Genomic DNA, 15,607 nt, shown 5'->3' with positions numbered 1-15,607 from the left:
GTGGAGACCCTTCTCCTCTCTCTCTCTCAAATATTAATCCTCTCTCTTTCCGTAGGGATTCCTTGTGCCCCGCTTTCCGAAACATAGGTGCCTTGGCTTTCTACGAGTTGACTCTGCACGCATACTTAAAATCAAACCCGTTTAGGATCTTCCGTAAGTTGAAACTCGCTTTCATTTTCCTAATCCTTTGTCTTACTTCTTTTACTGCAGCATACTTATCTGTCCTGTCTTTCTTCTGTAGAATACTCACCACTGTCATTCCGCGGTCCAACACCCAGAGGATTACGATAACGCTCAAGACCCATTTCTGAAGATTTCCATCAGCATCCACACAGGGTTTTTTCCCAAAGAAGGTTTCTCTGGGGGTTGTGCTCTCTCCCTCGCTGGTCATTCTGTCCTGGTGAAGGGAGGCAGGATCCTTCGGGAGATCTTTATCTTCTGCATTTGCTGTTTCACTAATTTGCTGTCTGACCCGGTTGGTGTTTGCAATTTGGTATGTAATGTCAATATTTTGCAGACGTCTTTAACTACAAAATACAGCTTAATATAGATATCAATAACACCGGTAAATGTTAATCCCCATTCCATTTGAGTCACATAGTACACAAAGGGAATGGGGACCACTGAAGCACCGGCACCGTTAATAACGATGCCGGTGCTTCCGTGAAACAATTCGGTCGAGTGCCGTTCCCCACACCAGGTCTGACCCTGGCGGCCGGGATGGTACCCGCCCGCAGAGTTATACTTTGCCGGTCTGGTAACAGCGGTGCCGGTCGGTTTACCGGCACCGTTGTTACCGGAACAGCATGGTCGTAATGAGGCCCAATGTCTCCTTCCACTTGGCAAAGTGTTTGTCTTTCTTCCAAAGGCTTATTCACAATCAAAGCTATTTCACTTGGCAAAGTGAGTGTGTCTCTTCCATAGATTTGTTCACAAATCAACACAATGGTTAATGTTTTTACAGGTTCCTGTTTGGAAAAACAAAAGTCTTTTCCTTTCAAATACCTCCTGCGTGAAATAATAAACATCTTCTCCGCCTAACATAAATAAATAAATCAAAAGTAAGTGTCCTTTTCTCAACGGGCCAATCACTTGTAAGCAACTCTTCTTCTTCAAAAGAAACAATTTAGTGAAGACGGTTTCAACGATCAATTTCTGAAATGTAGCAGTTTATCGAAATAAAGTGATGGAGTCAACATTTCTTTTCCACCACAATCTTTTACCACAATCACAGTACTTAGAATCACTTCTTCTTCCTGGTCCAATCGCCTGCCAGGACTACCTACAATTATACGTTTTCTGGCTTACTCGCCTGCCAGGATAAAACTCCTATTACAACAATGTTGTACTCTGTGGTATACTGCTTGTTCCAAACTCTCCACACAAGAACCATAAATGAGGAGATTTTAACCAACAACCGCTTCTCTCGATATTCTTTTAGCTTTCATCAAAAGGGTTTACATCTTTTCACAATTTATATTCTACAGAAGGATAATTCCTATCTTGCTTGTCTTTTGGCATTGCACGTTACAGTTCTCTCCTCCTTGCTCTCTCATACAAGGAGGGGTTTGCTCCTGCAGCGTTTGTTTTCTGATTGTCCAGCCTCTTGGCTCCAGGCAATGCGGATTACAATTGTCTCCCACTTGACATCTCTTTCTGGGAGAATTGTACCCAATTTGCCTTGGCATTACTCTTTTGCTAATTTGACAATATGGGTTATAATAATCTCCTGTTGAGGAGAGTCATGTCCAATTTGTCTGTATATCAGCCTTCTCTGACTTTGGCAATGTGGGTTACAATGTTCCGTATTTGGAATCCACATTAGGAGAGTTGCACTCAGTTCACTTTAATTCAATTGTTCATTATTCAAAATAATTATCATCTAGGGGTCTCCTTCCGAGCGACCCCAGGGTCACCTGTTTCAGTCCAACTCACCAATATGCCTTGGCATCTCCTTCTGACTCGCCGGTGTGGCCTCTTCTCTCTTCTGGACATTTTCTGCTTCTGATGACTCCTTTCGGTCTGCCACCTTGCGTGCTGACCCTCTATGGAGCTCACGCAGCTATGCACACTTTCTGGTGTGAATGTAGCACCGGAGCAGTTCACGGTGTGTCAGGAGCATCTCTCCCACACAGCGTGGCTCACATCAGTACTGCTTCCTATTCATGTCCTCTGCCCGGCTGCATTGTCCTCACCTCTGCCACATCTACTACATGGCTTTCTTCTACCCTCATAATGCCATCAGTCCCTGCTTCTTCCTGATGCTGCTTCCCTCACACCTGAAGGGCCTTCCAGTTTTTAAAGGTCACGCTTAGGTGTTCTGTAATAAAACAACCAGACCGCTCCCTACAATTCTTTATTTTATTTTGTATGTATTTATTTACATTTATAACGCGCACAAGCAGCCCGGATGCATTGTGTCGCTGTTACATGGATTCGGCTTAGTTACAGTTAGTTATACATACATGGGTACATGATGTGCTACATGGGTAGCAATATGGTTTCACAAGGGGTTACATAGTATAGAGCATATCGCGGCATAGCACATTACATATAGCTGCTATTGCATGTGTGCACATCAAGACATGGCATGGGGATACTGCAGGCATTGCAGAGAATTTAAGAGAATAGCCATGTTTTGATAGCTTTGCGAAAGGGGAGGTGTGAGGGTTCAGATCTAAGGGCGAGCAGGAAGGAGTTCCATTGACAGGCAGCTCTGAGCCCTTGAGGTCCATAATGTTCTTATTTGTTTTATTCTTAGTTAATCCCATCTGATTGGTTAACTGAGAGTGTTCTGATTTAGGGGAGACGTTTAAAGGAGTTGGCGTTTTTCATTTTTGGTTTGGGGCAAGCAGATCGAGAGTATTTCCCTCGTTGCAAAATAATGAGTTAAGCACAATGTGAAAAAATCCCCAGGGAATAAACACCAATCCTCTTCAAACCTGTAAAGCGGAGTGTGGTGGCAAAACATCACCAGTCCCAACACCTTCCTATTTTGTTTGACAGTTCACCTCTGCAACACTGTAATACGGCGTGTGCTGGTAATGTGGAGTAGCTCTTTGACTTCGGCCATAAGCTTATTCATAAATTCTAACCTTCATCTGTTAGTATTTCTTTGGGAAAACCGCCCCTAGAGAAATAATGTAGAAGATGTTTTGGATCTGCTGAGTGGTATTATTTTGCATGGGGAAAGCCTCTGGATATCGGGTTGCATAATCTACCATCACCAGGACATACTTGTTGCCCAATTTTGATGTTTCTAGAGGTCCTATTATGTCCATACCAATTCTTCTATGATCAGCAGCGGATTCAGAGGGGCCGGTACTGGCATGTGCGGGCTAATCTTCTGACATATGTCTCAGGTTTGTATGAAAGTTTTTATATCTGCGTGGACACCTGGCCAGTAAAACTTTCCACTTATATGTGCCTGGGTTTTAACGTGTCCCAAATGCCCTCCTGTGAGATGGGAATGTGTGATCTCTATCACAACCTTTCGGTGGTTTTTAGGTATTACTAGTTGGGTCTTTATAAAACCTTCTGGGGAGGTTACCCTTCGGTAAAGTAACCCAAGTTTTAAGAAGAAAAAGGTACTTCCCTTCTTAATGCCTTCCTCTTCTGGGATTGCTTGTAAAAAAGCTTCAGCGAGGCCTGGATCATTTTGCTGGGCAAAGGCTAGGTCGGGATAGATGGTGGGTTATTCTTCTTTTCCTTTCTTCAATGTTAAGAGATTTATCAGCTTTGCCAAAGCCTAAGTTACCTCACCGTGTTTTATCTGGTTCGCTTTTTTTAAACTGAGGGAACGAAGCTCTTTCCAAAATTCCCTGCACATTTTGGTGTCCCCGACGTACCTCAAAAGGGACTTCGCCATGATTCTGTAAGAGAACCTTCATGTCTCCCCTGAAGTCGGGGTTATTAACGCCCGCTAATATATCTATCCGAACTTCCATGCTAAGCCAGACTTTGGGGCTAATTGTATGTAACACCTTGGAGGGGGTATCAAAACCAAGTCCGTAGGAATCATTCCTCTTTTCCTAGGGGGTATAATAGCTTCTCTACTGCTACAGATATCAAACCCTATTGATTCCTTGGTGGCGATGGAAGGGTTAGAGGCTCTCTGACTACATTTTCTTAAATTGTAGGGTTCCGCAATTTGTTTCAATTGAGTCACATCCCATTTCTGACACCATATGTAAGGAACTCATGGTGGCAACAGTAAAGACAAGCACAAGTGATCACAGTTCAAGGGTGTTTATTGAACAATGAATTTTGTATGCAGGTTGGAAAAACGCATAATCTAAACCAAAATCTAAGATGGGAACAAGCGTTGATCATCAGATGAAAAAATAAGGCTGTTCTAGTGGGGTTGTGTCAAAACAAAAAGGCCTATGCTAAGAAACCTATTGCCAAACCTCTCAACTAATACAAAAAAGGGTGTGGGATAGTTTTCTGGAAAAGAAAGAAGTGTTCGTAAATAATATGTCAGGATGCAGTAAAATGGGACTCCCTTCCCCACTTTTTCTGTATGGGGTAAAATGGAAGTCTGGAGCACAGCATACACTCGAGTTTTCCCAGCACGAGTTAACAGTTCCAATGGCAGCAATCAGAACCGTCGATGGCCAAGCCTCGTTTCTCCTGAAAGTATCTTGCCGTCGAGGGCCTGATGTATCCAATAACAAAACAAACACAAAGTTATCTTTCACAGTTCACATTGGGTGACGACTTCCCCTCTGGATCCCCCTTTTCTGGGTTCGACCCTTCGCTCACAAAAATCAATGGGCCTCATTACAACTCCGGTGGTAGCCATGCCGGTAAAAACGTCAGGCTGCTGCCAGAGTTGTGTATTTGTTCCGGCGCCTGGCTTTAGGGAATCACTGGGGCATTACAGCCCCGGCGGTCCCTGAAACCAGTCGCCAGAAAATGTAACTCCACATTCCCATTTGAGTCCAATAGGACTCAATGGGAATGGGGAGGACGGAAGCACCGGCACCGTTAATAACGGTGCAGGTGCTTCCATCAAACTCTGCGGGCGAGTGCCGTTCTGCCCGCCAGGTCAGACCTGGCGGACAGGACGGCACTCGCCCGCAGAACTCAGTGTGCCGGTCCGGTAACAACGGTGCCGGTAGCTTACCGGCACTGTTGTTACCAGAGCCGGCACACTCATAATGAGGCCCAATGTCTTTTCAAACAGTTCCGGTGCACATCCCTTGTTCGGGTTTACCTTTGTCAAAACCCTGTTTTTCGAGACTTTAGACTCTGTCCCCTTTTCGTTAGCAACCCTCTTCTGGGTTCATTGTCTCCAATTTCACATTCACTTTTACTCTCAATGTTCACTTGATTCTGGATTCACTTCCCTTGCTTTCTCAAATTTGTAGATCAAAGTCTTGCGATTTTACGAGGATTTTACTAGACCTCCATAATGACCACTTTGACCTCTTCTGGCGGCTCTCCTACGGCCATCTGGTTTCTGTAGTTTCATTCACTCAAACAGGGTTTGACCATAGTCTCTCTGAGTGACAGCCACGTGGCGTAGGTTCCCTCTGCAGCTGGTCTCTTCTCAATACTTTTACAGTTCGTTCACAGTTCCTTTAACTGGGTTCAAACTTGCCACTTCGCATATCTCATTCAACACAGCCCAGTTCTTATCGGTTCTCCCCTCAACTCACCGGCTGTGATGAACCGCTTAGCTTTCAGCTTTTCTGGAGTCAAAGCCCACACCACAGTAGCAGGGGTTTCCCACGCTCCCGCTTATCAGCGTCGACACGCTTTGTGTACCCTTGACATCTATTGCAAGCCACTTGTGCTATTTTCTGCAGTCTTAGGCTCTCCTCCACAAAGGTTCCGCGGGTCTGGGACGGAAAGGGCAAGGTCACTTCTCTCCTCGCCACCCTCTTGCTTTCCGCCGCCTTTCTCCTTCTCTTGAACTGCTGCGCCGGATTAGCTGTCTCATCGTGTCGTCTGCCGGGCTCATAGGGCCGTCAGGTGTGTGCGATTTTAGTTAATTGCCTGACTTTGCCTGACCCTTGTATCGGGACATGTCAGGTAACCAACATTAACATTAGTCCGTTTTCTATCACAGTAATACAAAGTATTCATATTGGAAAAAGAGGGTGTTAGCGGTTTCAAGTGTCCTACAGGATAAAATGGATTTTAGAGGAAAAGGGCAACACATTACGCACCAAACTTGATGTGCATGTGTAAGTGGTTGGACAAGAAAAATATATCAATTGAGTCCAGTGGTCGAATTTAGAGGGAGTGGTTGGGAGCGGTGCTCCTCTACTTTTTTAAATTAAGTTTGACTGTTTCTATACTTTTATTTGAAAAAGAAACCATTCCCGAATGGTTTCGTTTTAAAATAAAAGTGTAGGAAGAAGTTGAAACTTGCGCTTTCAGTGCACTGCACTGAACGTTCCCTCAAACACCAGGTGCATGTGTTTATTTATTGTGTGTGGGGGTGGGCATGGTGATGGGGTTTGTGGGGAGTGGGGGCAGGCCAGAAGGGAACATAGTTCCACTACTTCTTTTCGTAGACTTCGACCACTGATTGAGTCACTTGTTTTTGGTGATTGACATGCAGAAAAAAATGCATCCAGCATTTTCGGCGAGGATAAACTAAGGACGCTGCAAGTTGCACAGCTCCTTATTCAGGGATCTGGCGTTAAATAAGAAGGACCCATCCTAACTATTAGAATACAAACCCCTATATGGGTCTCCTCGTTTTAACTACAACACACACTGTTATAACAGGACTCAACTCTGAAAAACCAGAGTCAAATAAAACTTGCATTCAACCTAAATTGATACTGCAGTTAAAGCATAAATACTGTCCTTAAACTCCTCCTGATGAACCAGCATCAAAATTGCTGGAGAAACACGTGTAGAGGATCAAGCAATCTAGGACTACCTACTACCTACTATTCTTTAAATGACTCTTTTTATTGTGAATATACTTAAATAAATGAACTTTCACCAAAAACAAGCCACTCAATGGATATATTTTTCTTGTCCAACCACTAACACATGGCACGTAAAGTGTTGCTCTTCTCCTCTAAAATCCATTTTCAACCAGTATTGGGCAGATACAATATTTGGAGCAGCAGGTCAGTGACAACTAATTATCTCAACCAAAATGAAGTTCGTCAGTGGTTTGTATTTTGTCTGCAATGCATTAGTAGTTTTTGTCGTACGGGGTAGGATGGGGAAAAGGTGTCACAAGAAAGAAAATGGTTGGTAGACTGAGAAAGACGAGATGGGTAGGATTTGTGGGGCAAACGACCTACGTTATAAGATGGGGAAAAGGTGTTAAAAGAAGGCGGATGCCGCATCTCATCCATCGTGGTCCCACCCCCCCTCCCTGAGGAGCCCCCATCCAGGTGACCCTCCTGCACTAGTCCACCCCATGGACCTGGATCCAATAGCGATGGCAGTGTGCTTGTTTTTGCAGTGGTAAGATTGATTTTCTTGCCTGTGGTTTGCCTCCCTGTACTTTTCCTGCTGTTTCTTCTGTCTTCAGGCTTTTGACTATTTGCATTGATTTCTGGTTTGTCTTGTCTTGTGTTTTTTGGCTCCTGCATGTCTTGCTGTTTCCTTCTGTTCGCAACTGCCATGGTTTCGTACAGTATGGAATATTTGCTATGCACTAGTTTCTCTTGTATGTGAGGGATGCTGAGACTTATCAGTATCATGTCTCTGATCACAAAAGTCTGCACTGGCACCAAATGGTGTGAGATTGACAACTGCTGCAGATTCGTTAAGTACTCATCCATAGATTCATTAGCACTCTGCCTGAAGTTGTAGAACTTCAACCTTTGTTTCATGATGTTTTCCTTAACCTGGAACCTTTTGATCACCCTTTTCATGGATTCCTCATATCTGTCGTTGATCTGTGAACAGTCTGTGTTCTTCTCTGAAGAGTGTTGAATACTGTGACAGGTCAGAAAAAGGATGTGGACTATGTAAGGGGTCAAGAGTAAGACTCTGACACAATGGCATGTTTGTTGGTTGTAATAGGCTTTTATTTTCATAAAATAATACAAAGGGTAGGAGAAAATCCTATCTATCCCTAAATCTAAGAGGTGCTTCCCTGCCCCAACAAACTAAGGACCGTTTGTGTCAGGATGTTTAAACAAACAAGTGTCATGTGTCCGAAAATTCTAATCTGGCCCTTACATTATAAACTAAATATAATATGTATCGTATCGGAGTACTCTGGTATGCTTTATACTTGTAGCTTGTTTCAAACATTCTCTTCACGTGTATTTTGCTTTCACACTTCTGGGTTACTCCCTTGCCAGAATGTCACTTTACTTCTCACTCCTGGTTTACTCTCCTGCCAGAATATGGCTTCACTTCTTACTCCTGGTATACTCTCCTGCCATGATATTGCTTCACTTCTTACTCCTGGTATACTCTCCTGCCACAATATCACTTTGCTTCTTGTCTCCCCCTCGTGGGTATGAGTCTCACACTCTCCGTCTGCCTGGTGCACCAATCTGCCAGGGCTTATGTTTTCTTGAATTACTCTTTCTTTCAACCACTTCACAACAGCGTTCCACAGTTGGGTCACTGACCCCTTTCCAACATAGTTCATATTAAATTTATCATCCCATTTCAATGGTAGGGTCTCAAACCCCTTTTTCACTCAGTTCTTAAGTATTACATTTCTTCTTTTATGGTTTTGGTTTTCTGTCTCTCTTTTAACAATGTTCATATACACATCACTCCTTCCTTTGGAGTATTGGGTCCCTGACCAGCTTTTACCAATGTTCTCATTTATATCAATTCGGTTGTTACTTTCAGTGACTTTCGTATACTCCGCGCGATGCAGCATTAGTTTCTAAGCACCCTGGTAACCCATTCCGTCTGCCTGGGCTTACCAGGGGTCTCTTGCGGTCATTGCCTCTCCTCTTATGTTTCTCATTCGGTCTGCTGACTAGGCGTCCGTCCTGTTAGCTGGTCCATTTTTGCTCTGGTCTTTCTCGCTCCAGGAAGTTCCTGCTGTTCCCTGTTACCAGGCGGCAGACTGCTTTCAGTTTGGTTCTTACTTACACTGTCTGATTAAACCTCTGAGCTGCAATTCAGAGGTTTCTAGCTTCTGGCATACTTGTCAGCCTTTGCACAGATTGCCAACATCCTCGGGCTCTGCCACACTCTCTGTCCATTACTATCAGCTGGGCTGTTTTAAACTTCCCAGGATTAGTCAAAAGCTTCCAAAGACTAGAACACAGTGTTGGCTTACCGCTTCTAGGCATCTTCATTGTTCCATCTCTCTCTCGTCTCTGTACTTAAAATGGGGGGGGGGGGAGGGTCAAACAAGGCATTTGGCTGGAAAAGCCTGGGGTTTTGTCCTATACATTACAATAGGCCATGCAAGTGGGTTGTAAAGGTGCATGTGTATCATGGGGCTTTCTGATTGCCAGATTATGTTGATTTATGATGTTCCTACCCCTCTGGAATTTGGCATCCCCCATGTGATGCTCCAGCAGACAGCCACCCCCATAGTTGGTGTCAGGTATCTTCTGCCATTCCCAGGCCACATAAAAAAAGCTTCCCTCCAGAGAATCAGTAACGTTATCGCCAAATTCATCAGAACTCTAAGGACATTTTTCAACACGTTGTACCGGGGTACTCTAAGTGTTTTCATCGCAAGTTGAGAAACTGTGTGTTTGCTGTTTCTCAGCTCGTGATAAAACTACAAAGAAAGATGGCTGCTGTGGGAACTACACATAGTCCCTTCTCCCTTTCCATGGTGGCAATTTCAGAGTCAGAGATGCGCGGGCAACAATACTGTGCCTGGCGCGGGACACAGAAGTACAAAGTAAGTGAGGAGGGAGTACGGGGGCTAAATATGTAGTAAAGAGGAGTGGGTTGATGGGGAGGTGGGGGCGCAGGGGAGCGCACTTAACTGATTCCTGGCGAGAGAAGATGGTGGTGTCCCGCTTTGAGTGGGCTCTATACTGTGTGGTAGAGACCCTGTTCTGAGCTTCCTCATTGAATGGGAGGCTGCCAGACACCCATCCCTGGGTACTAAGAAGTTGTAAACCTAACTATCCCTATGGCTATTGTGACGATCCTTCAGATGGCATCACTTAGGGGAGCCCTTTTCCATGACGCTAGGGAGGTGCGGCCTCTAACCAATAGTCCTGCTAGGGATGGTAACATGTGGGAGGACCTCATGGGGAGGAACTCCCCTCCTTGGGAAAAGGCCATGAGTCCAGAACACAGCCCTGACCCCATAGGGTAATGACAAACACCAAACATTCTCTACCTCTGGAGCAGTCTGAAACCATGTGTCATTTTAAATTGTCAGACAATCTCACTGTGATGAGTACAGGGACAAAGAAGATCGCAAACAAGGTACCATGAAGTAGAAGGAGTGCTCGACCAGCTGTTGTCAAGCGTACTGACGTTATGCTGGGGCAGTCCCCACTATTTAAACTAAAAAGTGAAGAAGGATTTTGTTTTAAATCCAGAAGGCGAACCTGATGAGGAAGAATGCTGTCGACAAGCCAGTGAGGGTTGAAACAGGGCTTCGGGAGACTGCAGAGAGGCAGCTCTCCAGAGTAGCAGTGATGAACAGCGGGATGCCCAACAAGCATTTTGCGAGTTTGCTGGGCACCGGCACCTTTAAAGTGGAAAAACGGAGAGGTGCTGGTGTGACCTGTAGTGGATCGTCTGAGCGCTACGCCCTGTCTGGCTACTCTGGCCAACTGTGGAGCCACGTAGGTGGAAGGTATGGGGAGCACGAGAAACTGGTGGTGGCATGACCTGCAATGGGTGGACTGTCCAGTCCAGAATGTGCACCGAGACCACCTACAGTACCTCACTGTCAAGACAAGCAGGCCTATGAAGAGAAGAAGTAGAGGGTGGAAGAACAATTCCATGGCCCTTGGTGAAACCGGTGAAGCATTCCCCGAGAGAAGGTAACGGGAATAGGAGTAAGTCTGGGAGGGGGCCATAAAAGTGTGAGACTGAAAATCATGAAGCAGAAGTAGAAGTGGAGGAAGTAGTGGAGAATGTTGTAGGGCAATTCCCTGACTGGTTCCACAAGAGTGTGGTGCTGGAAAGTCATGGAGGACTGTGAGAAACCTGACGGTGTCTCCCTAGCTAATCCCCGGGGATCTGTCATTCAGGAGGCGAGGACACGGCCATCGCTATTGGATCCAATCCCTGGGGGTGGACCAGTGAATGAGGATCACCTGGATGGGGGATCCCTGGGGAGTGGGACACCGACGGGCGAGACACGGTAACCCCCTTCTTCTTTCAACACCTTTATCCCCAGCCTACCATGTAGGATATTCCAAAACACTGCCCCTACCCTTTTCCTCACTAACACTTTCGCACAACATGAAAGACAACGGACTAACACCAGGGAGGTTTACCTGACGTGTCCCAATACCAGGGTCAGACAAAGTTGGGCAATTGACCAGAATCACACACACCTGTTGGCCCTTTCCCATCCCCATAGGGATAAAAGGTGGAGCACAAGAGCACAGGACGAGCAAGGCAGACCACACGACATGAGAGCTAACTCAGCATGGCAGTTCAAAAGGAGGAGAAAGACAGCGCAGACAGAGAGGGTGACAAGGAGAGAAGCAACCTTGCCCTTTCCAACCAAGGCCTGTGAAATCTCTGCAGAAAGTATAAGAGTGCGAACAATAGCCAGCGTGTGTTGCAGCAGATGTCTAATAACCAAGCAGGGAAGGATGCTGGGTTTGGAAGTGCCAACCTTGACTCCCAGGATAAAGAAAGGCACGTGGTTGATCACAGCCAGTGAGTCGAGGGGAGAATCAATATGAAACCAAACTGTGTTGAATGAACAGTAGCCAACGGCTAAATGTGAAAGACTTATTGATACATTGATAAAGAAGGGGATAACCAGCAACAGAGAGAGTACGGCACCATGTGGGTGCTCAAGCAGGAAACTCTGGGCAATTACCCAAAGGTAGAAGCTACGGTAACCAGAAGCCTTTGAGAAGAGGCGAAGAAAGGTCAAAGTGGTCATGCAGGGTTCTTGTAAAATCCTCTGTACCGCAAGTCTTTGACCAGCAGATGATTGCAAAAGGTAAGGGAAGTAAATCCTGCATGGTGAAAATTAGTACATGAACTGTATATCAGAAAAGTCGGCAAGAGTGAACCTGGCAGAGGGAAACCAACGACGAGGGGCAAAGCCGGAAACCTGTTTAAAAATACATTAAGATTTGTGAAAGCAAGAAGTATTGCAGGGCAAGGGGAAGGGAAGTATCCCCCTTGTCATTTGGGATCCGAGCCCGGCTGAGGGAGATCCAGGGTTGGAAAGCTATCACCCAAAGTTGAGAAGGGAACTGTCTTATGGGGAAGGGAAAGGACAGTGAGTTGTGTGTAGTTGTCGGCAATCGCCTGACTCTGCCTGACAGTGTTGGGACACGTCAGGTAAATGTCTCTGGTCTTAGTCCGTTGTCGCTCACGGTGTGAGAAAGTGTTCGTTTTGGAAAGGGGGGGTAGAGTTTCTAAAAATCCTACGGAGCAGGATGGGGAAAAGTTGTCATAAGGAAGGTGATAGAAGCACTGGCACCGTTGTTAAAGGTGCCGGTGCTTCTGTAACGGCTTTGCTTACCTTGACTGCTGTGCCCGGCAGGGTCAGACCTGTCAGGCACAGCGGCTCTGGCAGGCAAACCTGTAGTTTGCCGGTCCAAAAACAAGGGTGCCGGTGAGTTCCGGACCAGCAAACTTGTCATGAGGCCCCTTGAGATTGCTGAGTGATACGTTTTTGACTGAAAGGCCGTAGTCAACCCGCTTGAGGGAGGCTAAAGTTGCAAGAAGAATCTGAGTCTGGGATTCAAGCGCCAAAGAGCAGTCGCCCAACGTGAAAAGATTGCCAAAGGAACTTTTGTTTGTTTATTGTTTTTGGGACAGCTGGCCTTCTAAGGCAAGAGACTTTTGCAGGAAAGAGACCTGGCCCCGGAAGGTCCTGGCATCGTTGAAAGGAACTGTAACCTTGTGCTGACGAGGCCCAGGAGTGTGCTTGCTCAAAGGTCCTGCCTTCTCCCGTGCTAAAAAAGTGGGGAAGGGAGACCCAGTCATACCATCATGACTTATCATTTGGTAAACACTTCTTTCTTTTCTTGAGAACATTATCCCATACTATTTTGTAAATTAGTTGTATGGATTGGCAATATATTTTTTAGTATAGGCCCTTGTTATTTTGACAAGACGCCACTAGGACTGCTTTATTATTATTTGATGGTTGTAGCGTTTACTGTTGCCACAATGAGTTCCTTACAGTGCCCATGGAGGAAGGCCAGAGTGATGGGAATCTCAGTTTTTCTGGCATTGAGGCAGAGATCATTGGAGGTGCACCAGGACAGGTTGGCAGTCAAGGATGATGGAAGGTGCAAGAGGGTTAGCAGGAAGTTTGAAAAAGAGTTGAGTGTCATCTGCATAACACTGGAAGTTGGGAGAGAAGGAGGAGATTTATTTACTTATAACGTGCCGGAAGCCCGCAGGCATCAGGGTGCGACATAAACTCAAGTGGACCAACAAATATCACGGGACAAGTTCATAAGAAAATAGACCGGGAGGGAGGATTTACTTGAAAAGCAAGGTTTTAAGGATTTTTTCAAAAGTCTGAGTATTGCGGTCTTGCATCATGAGCAGAGGGTGTAAGGAACTCATGGTGGCAGACACAAGTGATCGCAGTTCAAGGGTGTTTATTGAACAATAAATGCAGGGTGGAAAAGCGCCTAACCTAAATCTAAGATGGCAGCAAGCATTGACCATCGAATGAAAAATAAGGCAGTCCTAGTGGCGTTGTGTCAAAATAAAAGGGCCTATATTAAGAATTCCTTACAACTAATTACAGAAAGAGTGTGGGATAGGGTTTCAATAAAGAAAAGAAGTGTTCCAAATAATAAGTCAGGATGTGATTTCCAAGGGTCTCCCTTACCCACGTTTTCAGCACGGGACAAGGTGAGAGCTTGGAGCACAGCACACACTCCAGCTTTCTCAGCACGAGCCAACAGTTCCCTTCCAGCTATCAGGTTCTCCGATGATAAAGTCTCTTTTCATTAAAATGTCTCTTGCCTTCGAGGCCTGATGTATCCAACAAAGAAACAAACAAACACAAAGTTCTACTCCACAGTTCTCGTTGGGTGATGACTTCACCCCTGGGTCCCCCTCTTTCGGGCGTAGACCCCTCAATCAATTCTTTATTGATATCAGAACCTTTGGTGGCTGAGTCTCCTGCTTCCAAGGGTCTGATAGTTCCAAATGAAACAAAACAACACAATAAACAAAAGTTACTTTCAGATTGCACTCGAGGTGAGGTGAGGATTCGTCACCCCCGGCTCCCTCTTTTCTGAGTGTAGACCTTCCTACATTTCAGCCTCCCTCTGCCGGGTTCACCATGGCTTATTCACTCATTCGAGGGTGACAGTTCTTCACCCATGGGTCTCCCTCTTCTGGGCACAGACCCCTTTAGAATATTTGGCTTTGTTTTCAGCCTCCCTCTTCCGGGTTCACTATGGCTTTGCACAAAGACAGTTCACCTATTAACTTTCAGCAGTCTTAATGTCTTTTTAAACAATTCTTGTGGACATCCCTCTACCGGGTTCACTTTTGTCAACACACTGTTTCTCGAGACTTTAGACTTTGCATATCTCAATTGGCATCCCTCCACTGAGTTCACTCTTGTTAATGATTGCGGGAGTCACTTCCCTTGCTTTCTCTCGGTGCGGGATTCACTTCCCTTGCTTTCTTACTGGTTCGCAAATGACAATGGGCGCCACTTCCCTTCACCTTGTCTTGCAATACTTCTTGCTTTCACAAATCTTAATGTCTTTTTATACAGGTTTTCGGGCTTTGCCCCTCGTTGTCCGTTTCCCTCTGCCAGGTTCACTCTTGACAACTTTTAAGATATACAGTTCATGTACTAATTTTCACCATGCGGGATTCACTTCCATTAGCTTTTGAAATCATCTGCTGGTCAAAGACTTTTGACGGTACAGAGGATTTTACAAGACCCCTGTATGACCACTTTGACCTTTCTTTGCCTCTTCCTAAGGGCTTCTGGTTACAGTAGTTTCTACCTTTGGTTAATCGTCCAGAGTTTCCTGAGTGAGCACCCACGTGGTGCCGTAGTCCTCTATTGCTGGTTTTCCCCCTTCTTTTATTAATGTATCATTAAGACTTTCAAAGTTCAAATTAGCCGTTGGCTACTTTTCGTTTCAACACAGTTCGGTTTCTTATCGATTCTGCCCTCGACTCACCGGCTGTGGTGAACTGTTTACCTTTGTTTATCCTTGGAGTCAAGGTTGGTACCTCCGAGACCAGTGTCCTCCCCTGACTTGATTATCAGCGGAGGAGGGTCTTGCGTACCGTAGACATCTGCTGGCTATTGTTCCCGGTTTTATACTTTCTGCAGAGGTTTCACAGGCCTTAGTTGGAAAAGGCAAGGTCGCTTCTCTCCTTGTCACCCTCTCTGTCTGTGCGGTCTTTATCCTCCTTTTGAACTGCCGTGCTAAGTTAGCTCTCACGTCGTGCGGTCAGCCTTGCTCTCTCGGTGCTTTTGTGCTCCACCTTTTAGCCCTGTAGGGAAAGGAAATGGCACTCAGGTATGTGCGATTTTGTTCAA

This window comes from Ambystoma mexicanum, chromosome 14 (assembly GCF_040938575.1).
Source record: "Ambystoma mexicanum isolate Mex_15411 chromosome 14, UKY_AmexF1_1, whole genome shotgun sequence".
Taxonomy (NCBI): Eukaryota; Metazoa; Chordata; class Amphibia; order Caudata; family Ambystomatidae; genus Ambystoma; species Ambystoma mexicanum.
This window is presented reverse-complemented; position numbering follows the sequence as displayed.